Source organism: Taeniopygia guttata, chromosome 10 (assembly GCF_048771995.1).
Source record: "Taeniopygia guttata chromosome 10, bTaeGut7.mat, whole genome shotgun sequence".
Lineage (NCBI taxonomy): Eukaryota > Metazoa > Chordata > Aves > Passeriformes > Estrildidae > Taeniopygia > Taeniopygia guttata.
The window spans coordinates 17,043,491-17,060,430 of record NC_133035.1 but is presented as its reverse complement, the minus strand read 5'-3'; the positions used below and the strand labels follow the sequence as shown (position 1 = coordinate 17,060,430).

At 42.5% G+C, this 16,940-nt stretch overlaps 1 long non-coding RNA gene across 1 annotated transcript; it reads left to right on the top strand.

Annotated features, from left to right (window-relative positions):
* Window positions 1-4,154: 4,154 nt before the first annotated feature.
* Window positions 4,155-9,542, top strand: LOC140684797 (uncharacterized). Its single transcript, XR_012057608.1, has 2 exons — window positions 4,155-8,378; window positions 9,458-9,542. It is a non-coding gene; the product is annotated as an uncharacterized lncRNA (long non-coding RNA).
* The last annotated feature ends 7,398 nt before the right edge of the window (window positions 9,543-16,940 follow it).

Here is a 16,940-nt window from a genome sequence, read left to right as displayed (position 1 = left end):
AGTGTGCTGAAAAAGTTGGCAAAGGCTTGAAAGAGCATTCCAGTTTTTGGAGGGAAGTTTTTAAAAGCTCAGATTTAATCTCTTTCTGAATCTACACTTCGGTCATGATGAGACACGGTGCTGGTTCTGCTCAGGAGAAAAGGAGGTGAGTGTGTGTGTGTGTGTGAGAGGGGGGTGGCAGATGTGCTGAGAAGGAGGTTGTATCTATGGTTCTTACAAGCAGAGACACTGAAGTCTGGCCTGCAAATAAGATGTTAAACATCAAAATTAATGTTAGCAATCATCTGGTGGGTGTGCGCCAACTGAAAAAAGGATTTGACTCTCTCAAGACAAGTAAACATATGGATTTTAAGGCTAGAAATTTCATTAGGTTAATCTATCATGTTTCACATAATGTAAGCCAGACAATTTCATGCATGGTTGCTGTGTCAAAAAATCATTGGTTTTGGTTGAAACAATTCATTTTTTAGAGGGATTGTTTTGATTTGGCAGTTTTGATTTTCAGATGTAGCAGATTTCCCACTGCCCAACGTTTGTTGGCAAGTTGTTCTAAAGTTTTGTCTTTACAAGTGCATCCAGTTTCCTTAGTCTAAATTAATTTTCTTTCAGCCTCCTGTGGTGGATTTTGGTTTTCTGTTTAACACTGAGCTGTGGCTCTGGTACTGTCAAGATGCTTTCAAATGTGGGGATGGAGAGTTTGTGGTCTGTCATGACATCAGTGAACAGCACTGGTTTTTGGATCTGCCTCTGTGAGGCAGCTTCTCCTGACCTTACTGCATTCTTCTTGTCCTTTCAGATAGATTTTCAATTTTTCAAATTCCTTTTTGAAGCAGAAACACCATCAGAGCCCCCGTCCTGGTCCTGGTCACGCTGAGCAATGCGGTGCTGCCGTGACCTGTGCTTGTAAATCATCACAGAATTCCCTTGTGCTTTTGGATAACCATGCCCTTGGTAAGGTCATAACTGGTAAACTTAACCAATCTGTTTTGGTGTCTGGTTTGTGATATCTGCAGTGAAATTGCAGCCTTTGCAGCGTCCCCTGTCTCAGCACCACGAGATGGCACCATTACACAGCGTAACTTTGTCGTCATCTCAGGGCTGGAGACCCTGCCTGGGGTTTAAGTGCATCCCGGCTTGGCTTGGCTTCCTCGGGAAGGAGGATGGGGATGTGGTAAAGCTTTTGTGTTTGGTATTCAGGCTCGTTTGTCTCCAGTGGGCTCCAGGACGATTTTTTCAAACATTTGTGAAGTCAAAGTAGCACAAAATGCAAATTGCACCCAGATTTTGCCCTCTTGTCTTATCAGGAACCCTGGCTGTGACTTTCTATGTTGTATCTCATTGTTTCCCAGCAGATGATTCTGGCTCCGTTGTGCAAAATTTTTAGATGTTTGGAACAGAAATTAGCGCTCAATAACTGCTTTGATTTGTATGACTAGATTCTGAGAAGTGAGCCATGCAAAAGGCTGCCAGACAAGTAGGTGTCAAAGTAGAAAAGAATCATGGATGTTCAGATTCACATTTTAGTGTCCTTTCCTATGGATGAAGAAGGGAGGAAACAGTGTAAACTTCATCAACCTGGGTACTTTTTAATATTTGCATATTAAGGATGTTGCAGAAAAAGGGGAAAGTAATGTTTCCAAATTTCATTTCTGCTTTGTCAACTTTATTGCTCAACTGCATAAACAAAGAATGCATCCCTCTGTAGTTCATTGTTTGTTACTGTCTTAGGCCTTTCTTTATGTGTTTCTTGTTACAGATGAGCATGCAATAAAATTAAAGTACATGGGAAAACAAATTAGGAGTTTGTAATTAGCTTGCTTTGCTATTTATTTCTTCTTGTAGTCCAGCTTGATGGTGAAGTCACAGTTTAATCTCCTCTATTTGCACTAGGCTTTATTGACTGTTTCTCTTTTGAAGGTTGGGTTGTTTTTTTTTTGTTTGGTTGGTTTTTTTTTTTTTTTTTTTGGTGGTGCTTTTTTTAAGAAGTCTTTTTGGTTTTAATTTAAACTGAAGGCTCCATTTTTGGAAGATCAATAAACTCCATCTGGAAGAATTCTTTTCTCCCAGCCACCTGACACTTAGATGAAGTTGAACTTTTTCCTTTTTGTTTTTTTTGCATTCTCAGGGAGGAGATCAGAGGTTGCATTCACCATGATGAGAGCATTTGGGGATGTCGGCATTCATTCACCAACACTGGATTTGTAAATTAATAGCTCAGCCTCTCTGGACTGTGGTATGTTAAAGGTCAGTGACCATGAGAGGAGAAACACTTCAGAGCTGTGCGTGCCCTCTGGTCAGCACAGTGGCCTTGGCTTAATGGCTTTCATTTCATGCTGCTTTTAAAAGATACAGATGTGCAGCATACCTTCAATCCTCATACCTGGAACCAGTAATCCTGTCCCAGCTTTCTGCAAGGACTGGGGAGGGAGAACACAGACACCCTTCCTAGAAGGATTAGTTGAACTGACTAATTTTCTGAGTTTCTCCTTGCTTGGAATGTCCCCTCTCATCCAGGCCTTTGATAACTATCTTAACCAAGATGCCTTTTGGTAAATGCTATCTTCAAGCCTCACGATTTAAAAGAGCCTTCTGATTCCCCCGCCCTCTCCAGATCTTGGGGCTGGTTCAATCTTTTTTAAAGCTATTTCTCTTGTGCTGCATGCAGAGCCCATCTGCTGTAATACAGACTGAAATGCTGCTTTTATCCTTGTTTGCGTAGAAGGTTGATGGGTAAATCAATTGGAGTGAAAGACGCATTGTCCCTCTTTGCTCTATGTCACAAGCACAAATATCTTCCTTTTAAAGTGTCTCTTGGTAGAAGCCAAAGCCTTTGGCACAAGCCACCTCTGCTAGTTTGACCCCTTTTGTGCATCTGGGATGGAGGAGCAGCTCTGAGAAGCACAGAACAAAACCAGCAAAATAGCAAGAGAAAAGGTCAAGAAGGGGTCTTGCTCCCTGTAGACATCAGAAGTTTCTGCAAGATGATATTTAGCATGTCCTGCCTGAACAGTTAAGGCATCAAAGACACGAGCACTTCGATAGGTAATATCCTCATGAGTTGTCAAATAGATTGCAAAGCACGTTGCTCTGCCATGCTGGGCATGGGAGGGAGGGACCTTGTGTCTTTCTTGTCATTGAGGTAACTGAGACTGAGAGCTTCAGAGAGCCTTTGCTTCCACAGATGGATATTCCATGCTGTGCTCTGCCCTTGCCTGGCTTTTGACTTAGAGGCCTAAGCTCATGGAGTGGTGCTGTGGGCCTGCAGAGGAAGGGGAAGCAAGGCTTCTACCAAAGACAGAGCTGGCATCAATTCCCAGCAATAGAAGCTCTTGATTTTTGCCTCTGTATTTTTGCCTGGTTGCAGCCTTGCAGTGACATTCTCAGACCAGTCAGTCTCTTTGATGCAGTGTAATTACAGTGCAGAGATGATTCCAGCAATGGGATCTGAAGGGGAGGTAACACATGTGTGGATAGTTCCCCTCTCAACATAGCAGGGTCAGGACAAGCAGTATTACCTGTGCTAGTCAAGGGAAAAGGTCAATTGGTATTAGAAATCTAAGAGGCAGATAGAATCCTATTGCTCAGGACCTGGAAATGCAGGGAAGCACAAGCCTGGCAACTTTGATACTGGATTATTCCCTGTATTTATGGCAGTGGGTTGGTATAACTCTGATCAGAAAGAATCCTCTCTGCCAAATCCCATGGCTGAACCCCTGGCCAGGACAATGAGCTCATATGGTGGTGGCATGGGCTGAGCTGTGTTCTTCACTGTTGCTACAGATTTTTCACAGCCCTCTGATTTTTTCTGCAGTTTTTGCTTCTCAGGCACAGTTCTGCTTTCCCCTCTTGTATCCTGCTCAGGAGTTACACAGATCCTTAGAGCAGGCTGCTTTCCCTCACAGAATCATGCCAGCATCTGCAATCAATTCAAAATGACTTACCCGGGATTCACTTGTCCTAAAACATAAGCATGGACTGACAGCTTTTATAGATAAAGCCCCCCCCAAAAAAAACAAAAACAAAAAAACAAACAAACAAACAAAAAAAAACAAGGAAGCACAGAAGAGAACCCAGTTAGGACACACAGTGTAGTGCCAGTTTGGCGAAAGTCTTTTCCTGAATGCTGGAGCTCATCCAAAGTGAAAGTCACAATATTGCTGCTTTCTGATGCTGACCTTGCTTGCTCAGCAGCCATACCAGTGCACATCAGTCCTGCTGCTTGATCACAGCCTCTGGGTGGTTTGAGCCTCACCATGTCCTGGCAGTGGATATTCCTGGGAGCCAGCATCCCACACCGTGCACTGCTGCCAAGGGAGCAGTTTGAACCCAGGGATGCTCAGGCTACAGTGAGAGGCCATCTAATAGCACCACTTGTTGAGAAATACCAGTTGCATCTGTGGCTTCTGGTGCTGAGGAGTGAACTGATTGGGAGGGAAAATTAGCCAGGGTGTATTTTAATTGTATTTATTAAATTCCTTTAAAGCTTCCAAGTCATTTGCAGAGGCATGGGTGAGAGCTTCAGTGAGATGGTGGTTAAGGAAGAGAATGAGAATGTTGACTTGGAGGAAAGGGGGTGAGGAATTACAGGGCCTTTGTGTAAGTAAGTCTCTATCTGCATCAAACTGTAGTTTTTGACCTTTCTAATTAATGTTGTTGTTTTTCTTCTTACGGCAGTGCAAGCGGTCCCAGGCTGACCTGTTGGTTCACAAGATAAAAGGGGTTAACTCATCAGAATGGAGATCCCCTCTATTGGCTTATCCAAATCTTTAGTAAAAGTGTGATATCCATGAACACAAATAGAAAAATGCATCCAAGAATTATGTATGTGGGAGTTAAAAGGAGAGAGTGAAAAAAGGAAAAAAAGTCTGTCTTTCTTTGAGGTTATTTTAAAAACTGAAACTGAATAGGTCAATACCCCTTAAGCTTTTTGGTCTTTAATTCTCTTAATGGTATGGCAGAAATCATTAATTGTATTATTAAAAAAGCTTTGAAGACTGTATTAATGTAATGTGACCTCGGATCAGTCAAGATCACATTTTCATTATGATTAAAAGATTCCTTGTCCTGAAACATTGATCTCATCTCCAGCTGGCTGTGTCAGCCAGAGAGGGGCTGGCTGCATGGCAGGGCAGTAGATGGCAATATTGCATTTCATTCTGCAGCTGCTCTGCGAGAAATGCTCACCTCAGAAAGGGGCCATGAACTTTTCCCCTCAGCTTCCAAGAGCAGGTTTGCACTTACAGACTGCATTAAGTATTCCAGAAGGGAAATTATTCAAAATTCCATTTTGAACCCAAATTTCTTTAGTGACTGGAGTCAAGTACCTGAGCTATGAACTGCAGGACCCAGCCAGTCCTGATCCTTATTGTTAGGTCTGAGAATGGGCATTTGTATGGTAGGGACCATCAGCATTGTCTGTCCTGTGGCAGGGATTCAATGAGGCAGTATCTGACCCCTGGAAGTAACATCTCCCACTTGCCTACTGTCATTTGTCTAGTTTTTCTGGTAATTTTTCAGCCTTTTTTTTTTTTTTTTTTTTTTTTTTTGATTAATCCTCCTTTTTGGTGACTTTCATACCTTTTCAGTGAATTTTTCACCTTTGCACCTTTGCATCAAGGGAGTGAAAGCTGAATCAACTCATTTAGTTTATATCATATTTGGGGAAGGTCACTAGAGAGGTTGGTAGCTCACATGTTTTTTCCTTTCAGCTGTAATATTCGACCAGACCTTGTAGCAGGTCCTGGAGAGGACGAGAAGAGCCACTTAGCAAAGAGCCAGGATGGGGGAAGGTGTGTTACAGGGTCTTGCTCTGGCTGTGCTGTGCCCTAAGTGCTCTGCTGCTCGGTAGGCTGACAAGGATTTCAGAACGCGGGTGCCATATAGGGTCAGGGATTTATGAAAATGAAATTTGCTGTGGCAGCTCCAAGCTACGGTGTGTGTAAAGTGCTACTCCTTCCCTGTCCTGTGGGACACATGCCATGTGTCTCCATAGTTCTGGCAGGTACCAAGGTAACTGCCTTGCAACTCCTCACCACGCAGGGTGTTGCAGGATGCTGGTGCTCACACCCAGTGATGAGAAGCAGAGGGGTGTGCTGGCTGGTGTTAAAGCCTCAGTGCTGCTGACTTCTCTATAAATAACTGCTGTCTGCTGTAATTGGTCATATCACAGCCCATGGTGATCTTTTATATTATTGCTGGCTGCTGGAAAACTCCTGGAGGCGTAATATAGATACCAGGAACTTCCTGCACCCAGCACTGCTTTTCCCCATGCAGCACAACAGGCTAGAACAGAAACAGTATTTATCAGGAGGCTGATGAAGAATTTTCTGCAGCAGGAAGGATGAAAAAAAAAAAAGAAAAAAGAAGAGATTGCACCTCTAAAATGATAGCAGCGGGTCATCTCTCCTGCAGGATATTGCTGGGTCTGTTGGAAAGAGAAAATCTTCATAGGGTTTCTAATGTGGAGCTGAATGGGTATTATTATTTGTCTGCAACTTAGGGGTATTTTTCAGCTCTCTATAAAATAACAGTGTCTTGCAAGAGATTGAAAACTAGGGAAAAATGTCAGTAGTTGACTTGTGTAGTGTGTGTGTGTTTATGTTTAAAATGTGTAGTGTGTTCTATCCTGAAGGGTTCAGAAACCTTTACAGACCAGGAATGCTCTGTGCCACCCTCCCTTAAATTCAGCGAGCTTATTTGATGTGAAGCACAACACCGAGGTGAAGCTGCCCAGCATCAGGAATTGCTGTCTTTATTAAAGGAGGGCAGGAAATGGTTTGAGTGGAAAGGGTTCAATTTCCAAGCTCAGCAGTGACCAGTTGAAATAGCAAGTGGCTCTAAGGCCATCAGGTGAGTGTGAGTCGTGTGTTCCCCACTCTCTTAATTTCCACCTCTGTCTTAATCTGCATTTGCCCCCTCAACAACAGTGTGCTACCCTGCATGCATTACAAAATTCATGCTTCACTGGCCTAATAAAAACTGTGCTCAAGTTGACAAAGAGTTTATTGGAACTGAAATCTTTCCAGTGTTGCACAGAAGCTGGCACGCAGAACGGGACTGTGGAGGAACTTGTCAACAGCCTCTCAATTGACTTTTGCTGACTGATACTTCAAGACTGGATGCTATTGTAGGGCATTTAATATAAGAAAGGATTGTTGTGAGGTCTTCAGCCTGGTTATTTGCTATTGGTGGGAACTCCTTGGTTCCAGCAGTTTGGCTCTTTGTGATGTGGGAGAAGCATTGAAAGTCCACATAACTTTGGGTCAGAAGTGTATTTTCCTTGAAGATTTGCCAAGAAAGTGTCAATGTGACAGAAGCAGGGTGAAAAGGCTACAGGGAAGAGATCAGCAGGATGCTTTCTGTGGCCTCAGACAGCTCCCCCAAGTGAGTCCTGGGGCCTGGCTTGAAAGCAAGCTGTAGTGCTGCTGTGAGAAGGCATTGCTGATGGAAAACTCTCATCTATTCTGTCTGGATCCTGACGTCTCCAAAGCAGTGAGGAGTCACTCTTGTGCAGCAGAGCACTCCAGTAACATCAGGCTAGGCCAGGACTTACACCTGCTGCTCTTCAGCCTCACTGTCAGCCCCACTGTGTGACAGTATCAGTTTTTGTGGTGAAAATGCATACCCAGAGCCTGAGTCAGACCATTTGATCATGCTTAACTTTCCCTGGTTCCTCTTCTTCCAGCCACAGTCTCCTAACTCTCTATAGAGTCATCTCAGTCACTCATTGAGCTCATGCCTGGATTTATCTCAGGTGTCTTCATAAGCAGCCTGCATGTGGCCCGTGTGTATGGATTGGTCTTAAAATACTGCATTATCAATTTAATGGCTAAAAAGCCAAACAAAATAGAAAAATTACAGAGTTAATTGGCAATTGATAGAATACTCTGGAGAAATTGGAGGAAAATCTTTAGTGATACCTGAAAATTCAGGTGGAGAATTTCAGATGGTTGCCTTCATTTGAATAATACATGGATAGGAATTCAGCACTGGGACTCCTCATGCTAAAAGGGAACAATGCTTAGTGGAGACATCACGCATTCAGAAAAAAGCAAAGTGAACTGTGGGAAGAAGGAAAGCTCTGGGAGTGTAAATCCCAGCTAAAACCAAGGCTGCAGTCAAGGAAATGAGCACACTTGGCTCCCTGAGTCCCAGACGTGATCCTGAGTGACCATTTTGTGCTGGGAGAAGACACAATGAAACAAAAAGTTATGCTTGGAGAAGACTCTGGTCTTCAAATTGCAGCATAAAAGCTTTTCTCACCACTTGCTTTTGAGGACTGTGCGCCAGGAAGGATCCCTCCATCCCAGTTCTCTGAAGGCAAACTGGTGCTTTCCACGCTGCCCTGTGCACCCCTGGCACCTTGCAGAGAGATGAAGGTAAGCTGGTGAGACACCTTCTGGCTCTTTCTCTTATTCTAGCAGTTATTTCTCCTTCAGATGACTAGTTCTCACTATGAGGAACTAAATTCATGAGGGAAGGGGAGGTTCAGCTCTTAAGATTGTTGGTGTGCAGTTAGATTTTTGTTTCACTGACAGTTTTTTTTTTTTTCTCCAAGTATTAGGGTTCCAGGGAAAAATATGAACAAACCCCTCTGACACTAGTTTTCACCATGACAGTAATTTGAGTGGAAACAGCTTTGCCAGCAAATAAATAAATAAATATTATATGAAAAGCTTTGGATGGAGCTGCCATGTTCATTCTTGTTTCTAAAGCCCCCACAGGCCATGTCACATATGTGGGTCACGGGGTCTATTGATTATGTGTCAGACCCTTAGGTGTCAGTAATCAATAACACTAACCTGCAGAAAATGCAGCAGAGGTTTGCTAAACCAACTCTTCACATTATTCTTTTTCTTGTATTTAAGTTTTCTGTGCCTCACTAACAATAACAGAATTCATAGCAGCAAAGGCAGGGCAGACAAAAACCTCATTTGGCTGCCAACTCATTTGCTGTCCGTTTTCATCTGGTTCTGCATGGTTCTTGGTGAGAAGGCAGGATGAGGAGGGGCAAGACAGGAAAGGGTATTTCCAATTGAATGGCTTCTGAGAAGTAGAAATGAAAGTGATTGAGTCGGGAGGACCTAAACATTTTGACCCCGACAGCTTATTAATATTTAACAAGGTGCCAGATTTTTCTTTGACACTGGAAATTGTTGCGACTGTCTGTCTCCGGCAGCCCGAGTCTGCTTTCCCAGTCCACCATATCTAATGTACCTGCTTCCAGCCATGAATAGTCCTTATTCACAAATGCTTGCCTTTATTTGCTATTTCTGAGAATAAAGAAGGTAGCTTGGCAGATTAGGTTGTGAATTTTTTTTTCATTCAAACTTCATATCTCTGTATGTTCTCAATGGGTCACTGAGCAGACTGCGGTTTCCTTGTGTTGATTGTGGTTTTTAGAATCATTCCTCAAATAACTTTTAACAAAACATTTATTTGCCTTTTTCGTTTGCAGATTGCTTCTGAGCTGTTCACTGTGACAGTTACATCTTTTAAATGTAAGCAGTTCTGATGAGATAAACACAACAATTTGGAATTCAGATTCTTACTTTTATTTGTATTAATGCAATTTTCCAGCATGGTTTATGAAATGGGGATCCTGTTGGGGGTGGGAGAAAAGTCTATGCCATAAAGATAATGCAGCATCGAACGAGCAATACTCAATAGAGCAGATGAAGAGTAGAAGAAAAAAATATGTTTATGTATTATTTAGGTGGTCTGCATCCCCACTCTTTTGGTGCCTGCCTCTGTCTCTCTGCATTGTCTAGGTGGATTAGCTGCCTAATGTGGATGTGCAGACCTGAATGATTTTGCCAAGGTCACACAGAATGTCCATGACAGAGCTGGATATTGAATTAGGTTTTTTTTTTAAAAAAACCACCACCCCCCACCCCCCCCAAACACACACACATGCACACACAAAAACTTAAAACATCCATAAGCATTTATTGTTCTCTACTCCCAATTAAATCTAAAAAAAAAAAAAATCCCTTTGCTAAAGAGTTAGCTTAGTGTCAAATTGAGAGAGAAGATCCCCGGACTGGGGAGCTGCTTGGTTTGGCTTTAGGAATTTTTAGTCAAGACTATGTGTTCCCAATGCTGTTTTAGTGAATTCCCCACAATGTGGGTGTAAATTTTGAGATATCAGTATTTGGGGTTTTCTCTTGGAGGTGCTTGGCTGTCTACTTTGCTAATGTTTTCATTGCACCCCAAGATTGATGTCAAGGAACTTCTGTCTTTTTGGCTTGTTTGAAGAGTAGTCCAGAATATATTTTAAATTTTTATTTAATTTTTTATTGCTTCAGCTGCTCTGTTAAATCTGATTCTGATAATTCATCTGTTCCCCTTAATAGAACTAGGCAAACATTTGGTGATGTGAGTTTACAATGTGTATTTATACCTTGCCATTGGGGAATCAGCTTCCATTTTTTCAGTTAGAAAGTTTTAAAATGGAACCTGAAAATATTTTCTTTCTTTTTACAATGTTTAAATTGCAAAGCACCCTGTTGCTGCCTTTAGCTTTCTGCATAGGGCATAATCAGTAATTTCCATGATAATCCACTTACAACTGTGCTCAATTACCCACTTGGGCTGTGAGTTGCCAAGTATTTGCCTACTTGCAGAGGATAAAACCCATTTGGAAAAAAATGGGTAAAAAGTGAATGCCAGGGTGGGGTAAACCTGGAGGGAAAGGCTACCAGGGGAATGGGAATACTTGGAGTTGAAAACAAAGGCACTGGAGGAGAGAGAAGAAACGTGGTAAATGCTGAAAAGGCAGAGGATCATGAGAGAAAAAAAAAAAAGAAGAGGGAATATGAAAACAATGTGGCTTGGTGGATGAGGTCTGGTCTAGCAGGTGGAGGAGGAGATTTATGGCCAGCTTTGCAGGTGAACTTCTGGGTGACTGTGGACCATCTGTATCACCTCCTTGTCCTCAGCCTCACCCTCTGGAAAACAGGTCCTGTGGCACTTTCCCTCCTCTGAGGTGTGTGGATGAGAGGGGCTGGACAGAGCTACAGCAGCACTGGGTATCCTGATTTATTGCTTTTCCTTTGCTAAGGCAGCATTTAGCCAATGGCACTCTGCTCTTTCGTGTGCAGGAGAGCCAGAAGCCTGAAGAAAGAAAACCACACTCCTCCCTAGCTCTGTTTCAGGAAAGGAGGGAGGCTTTTAATTATTTAAGCATCTCCTTTTCACGTTGCTTCTGGTTTTTGAATCGTTATCATTATAGTTGTTAAGGTTATAGGCTCTACATAAATCATTTAAATAATAAATAAGTCATATCATTAAGTAATACACTGGTATTATTTATGGCTGTAGGGAGAGGGTAAGAATACACTGGATAAAATAGTGTTAAAAATAAAAAGGAGCCTTTGTGAGGCTCATTTCAAACACTGCCTTGTGGATATGGCATTAGCTTTTGGAAACTGTCCTGGGAGATGGATTTGGATTTCCATTCCTGGAAGTGTTCAAGGCTGGGTTGGGCCACTGAGCAACCTGATGTAGTGAGTGTCCTCCCTCCCCATGGCAGAGGGCTGGAACCAGGTTATCTTTGAGGTCCCTTCCAACCCAAACCATTCTGTGATTCCATTATTTGCTCTGAAAGAATTAACAGCAAATTGTCTGTCTCAGATCCTCTCTCCCTCAGTAAAACCAGAACTAGTAATTTGAAACTGGAATATCTATCTATATATGTATAATATATAAACAAAGTTAGGAAGGTGTCACTTGAAAATCTTATTTATGAAATGAAAAATCAATTTAATTTTTACTTTATTGCAGTTAGAGAATATTCTAGTTTACTTTTGCTCTGAATTTTTGTTCATCTGTTTTTTTCTCCTTGGCTGAATTTTCCACACAATTTGAGTATTTGAAAGAAAAAAAAAAATCTTCCTTGTGTTCATCTTCCTTGTGGCTCATCATTGCCAAGTGGCTGGGAACATATCAGTCCTGTAATTTGGTAAAAATAAGCAAGATAATTGTGGAAGAATTATCTGTGGGTGATGAGAAGGATAATTTTAATAATAATTATTTTTCTGTGCAGGGTGAGAAGACTTACCTTCCCCCGAGGAGTATAGTTTGTCACTGGCATGTCCTATCTGAAGGGTGTATAAACACAATTTCCTGGTCTATGCTTTTGAATTACCTTGGTGGACTGGGATGCAATGGGTGGAAAAATGGAAGTTTCCTTTGCCCTGGGGCAGGATCCACCTTTGCCAGTGAGGAATACCATCGAGTGTGCATGACCAGCACTGGGAACTTGCTGCTGTCCTTGGTGCACATCCCCAGCTGGGACAATCCCTGCACATGCAGGCAGAGATTCAGGGCATGAAAGCAGTAAGTGCATTTAGCCAGCACTTTCTGATCCCTCACCCAGCCCCACCAATCACTGATGCAGCTTCCTCCTGTTCATTCTAAATTGGCTTTAATTTTCCTTTAAATAATTCTTAAGTGTGACTTTTTCAGTACAAGGCTGGGAACTATGACTAATTATAAAATCATTACATGATTAAACTCAATTAACTTCAAATAACCCCTGAAATTTGCTTAATGTCAGCCCTTGGCCCTGCTTGAACCAATAAATATTGCTCACCTTTTGTAAAAGGGATGAAAAGAGGTGGCTGCAGAGCAGGGTTGTTTGGAGTCAGGGAACAGCCTTACAGGACTGGGTTAAACTGGTCCCACAGAGTGGAATGCTGCCACACTGAGAAAGGGGATAGAATTTTCTGCTCCTAACAGGGATATTTTTTCCCTCAATATTTTTCTCTCAAGTAATAAAGCTTTGAAAATTCCATTCAGCCCTTCCATTCAATGGTCCCAATCTGCTTTGCAAATGTTAATAAGGGTTAAACCTCACAAAACCGCCACAGCATGGGAAAGTGCTGTCACCCTCACTTAGACAAGGGATACTGAGGCACAGATGAGTGAAGTGAATCAAGGAACAGTGGCAGGAACAAAATTCTAATAGTTCTGGTGTCCTATTTTATATTTTAGCTAAAGCTGTTTATTGCATGATGCTGCAAGTTTCATGCAGCTGTATTAGAAGAAGGGACTTTTTTCTCAATTAGCTGCCCCATCTGGTTGATGGGGATTTTGCTGTGGGTTTGTTTTTTGTTTGTTTGTTTTTCACCTTATGAGGCCATCTCTGGATTCAGTCTGTGTTACAGCTAGATCCTGGCAAGAGAGCTGGCAGGGGTGTGCAGAAGAATGCCAGCAGCTGTATTTCTGTGCTGAGTTCCTGTGAGGACAGGAGGGGACAATGTCATTATTGCTGCTGTTCCTGGCACTCTGCTCTGACTGGCAAAAGGGAGCGGGCAGTTGTGTTGCTCTCATGGAAGGTAGGCAGGGGATGATGGATGGAATTTTTCTAAAAGGCAATTAGATGGGCATGGTAACTAGACAGTCATAAAGATGCCTGATAATCTACTCACAAATGTGCCTTGTATGGCCATGAAATATTATCCAAATTCTATTGATTTCAAGCCCTTCACCTTGAAAAAAAAAATCTCTGCATTCTTGCTGAGTCCTGCCTGAAAAATGGATTTAGAGGGTCTTGGGGAAAAGATTTCATTCTCCCCCTTCCTGTTTTTTTTTTTTTCCCTCCTGGAGATAGCAGATATTTCTGAAGTTGCTGTTGAAATAACAGTATTTGTGAGCAGGCTTTTAGGGAAGCAGGAGAGCAGTTGATTAATGCACCTATATGCAATAAGGCAGCATATTTGGTCTTCAGAATTTTGGACACTTGATTTTTTTTTGCATTTTTGATGAATGTGAGTGGATCACTGGTGTGGACTGTTAACAGAATATCCTTTTTCTTTTTATTACTGGAACTCATGTAGCCCTTGATGGACTCTTGAACGATGTCATATGAGGTCTGAACCCATTTATTAAACAATAGCAGTAGTGAGAGGGACAGGATGTAAACACTCATCCCTAAACATGAGCATTTATGTCCCCACTTGCTGTTTGAGTCTGGTTTCATGGCTGGGAGTGCCCTCAGGTCATCATTGAGCAGCTTGTTCGACTGTGACTCCTGAATGATGAATGTCTCCTCTTAAATTACAGATCACTGCCCCGTAACAAAAATCAGCACAATTATTGGCCTCTGCAGGGGCACCAAAGGGTGACTGGGCAGTGGTGGAGGGCTTCACCTGCTACAGCACTGCTCTCTCCCTGGCAGTAAATGGGGATTTGTCAACAGTCTGGTTTGTGTGTTGGGGAAATTTGGCTCAGCTCTTGATGTTCTGTCTTCTAACTACAGACAGAGTTTTCCTGACTGTGCTACTGTCCAGTAAATTAGTTAGGGTCAAAAGCTGAATACTTGGATTTTTGACCTTTGGATGAACCTTACAAAAAAATGAGGCAAGAAAATCAGTTCTACAGTGCTTTGTCCAGGCCTTGAGGATGGATTTGAACATCAAAGGATGGGTAGTTCAGAAAGACAGAGAGGTAGTTGTGTTCTTGAAATCAGAAGAGTGTATAAATTCACCTCATCAATTTGGGTGGAAAACCTCCCCCATCGGCCTAGCTCATGTTTGATGTTTGTATTGTGTTGCTCCTTTTGCCATGAAAAGTCCTGATAAAAGCAATTGAACAGAAACAAGTCCAAGATGGCTGGGAAGTGAGGGGACCATTGTGTTTCATTAATTCCACTAAAACTGTTTCTAGACTGGAATTAGTTTGGGAACTCTGTCTCCCTGTTTAGATAAACAAAAACCTGGTTGTCATAGCTGATTGTTTGTGCTTTACCTACTGGGAGCTTAGTGAAGCTCTGTTTCCTCTCAGAGATGAACCAGGGCAGCACAAGCAGCGATGGTGGGTGTGCAGGGCAAGTTTGGGCTCTTCTGGAATGTGCTGCAGCCACTGCAGAGTTGAGGCAAATGTTTGGCTGCAATTTCCTGCCAGCAGCTTGTGGACCCCCCTGTGCTGGTCAGATGAGAGCCTGTTGCAGTGGTAATACCTCCCTGCTGCCCCTGACAGATTGATTTTGACCCTTAACTTCCCCTTCCACCTGCTAATTACTTGGTCATGTTCCCTCCCAGAGCCCTTTCCACCTGGCAGTTGCCTGGTTTTGTCATTCTCCAGTTCTGCTGTTGCCCTCTCCACCTCTTGGCTATTTAATCTTAAAATGCTCCCCTCCTCACTACCTTTCTCCCCTTACTGGTCATCCAAGGGTCATCATTAATATCCAAAAATATTTGTATATTTTGCTGCCTCTATTTACCCAATTTTTTTTTTTTTAAATTTTGCTGATGCCCAGCAGTCTGGTCTCTAATGCCTCCTGGTTGATAGGGGAGGGGGGTGTGAAAATCAGGGTTTTCCCTTTTAATTTGTGCTTTGTCACTGCTGGTTTGACCTTTAATCAGGTGTCTGGCTGTTGTTTGCTTGCTGATGGTTGTTACAGAATGGTCCCTTGTAAATATATACAGAAAGGGCAGGAGAGTAACTGGAGATTGTAACCACTCTTTTATTTCCTGGGAGCCTATTAAAGATGGTTTCAAGTTTATCCATCCGTCTCTTTGTCAAGCTGCCTCCTGTGTCCATCCACTTGTGCATTTATTTAGGAGTATATTAGGTACTGTATCATCCTCCAGGATGGTAACAGTGTGTTTGAGAATAAAGCCAGAGATACAAAGTGCACTGAACCCATTATAAAAAAATAAAAGGGCTTTCCTTGATGGCATTTAGCTCAATAAACACAGTTTGTCAGAGATGTCTTTATCTCCTTACATGTAAGCGATTAAATGTTGGTAAAAATAGCTTCAGAAATAAAACATGAAGAGAGCTTCTGGCAAAGCCCTGTCCAGTTTAATTCATACATTAAATATTTGCTAGTAGGGTCAAAAGCTGAATGCTTAGATATTTTGCCCTTTGAATGAACCTAGCTAAAATAAAGACAAGGAAATCGGTTCTGCAGAAGCTGTCTCCAGAATACCAGGATCAATTTAAACATCAAAGGATGGAGAGATCATACAGACAGTCAGCCATATTATTCTGTACAATTAATACTCAGAGTGGTGTTTCCTGAATTCAGAATGTTGTGCAGGGAAGATAATGTGAAAATTTCAAATTTTTAATTATGTGAAATTCAGTCATTGATCCTTCATTCTTGAACACCAGAGCAGTTTATTTTGTGTTAATGAATGTAAAAACATCCTCCAGCCCGAATCTCTGCATCAAGGCAATCTTTTCCCAGTCAAATTAGCATTTCTATTTCTAAAGGTAATTTTTAGACAACACAATAAATAAATGATTTGCTGGGAATCTCCCGGCGGATAAAGCAGTGCTTGTGCAGCGTTTCCAATGCAAATTGGCTGAAGATTACATAATGGTGAGCTCTGCTGATTTGGGGCAGCGATGAGCAGGGAGGGGAGAGGGGAGTTCTGGGTCAATCTTTGGGCTCCTCAACCCTGCAAACTCCTTGTGCCTAGGCAGGGGTGCCTTGCTCCTGCCTCGCTCCATGTGGGATTAACTACAGAGCACAAGGCTGGCACGGAGGGCATGACCTGTCCTGGCTTTAGGTTTGGCAGCAGGATCTGTGTCTCAGACCTCTAGGTTCAAAATGCACCATCAGTTTGTGCTGTAGGGTTACTTTCTGGAAGGGTTGCTCCAAATTGGAGCTTATTTATTTTGGGGTTGAGCTCTTCGAGGTGAGCTCACTTGGTTGGAGCGTGGTGCTGATAGTGCCAAGGTTGTGGGTTCGGTCCCCATAGGGGCTGTTCACGGAATAAATTATCTCCTTGATCCTTGTGGGTCCTTTCCAACTCAGAATATTCTGTAATTCTTTGATTCTGTGGTCCTGAGAAGAAGGGAGAGAGCCACAGCCAATTGCTCTGAACAATTAGAGCTGAACTTCGCCTGAAGTTTGATCTATGTCTGCACAGCTCCACATAGCCTGAGAGTCACACTTGTGATTTATGTCCCAATAGGGGCTTTAA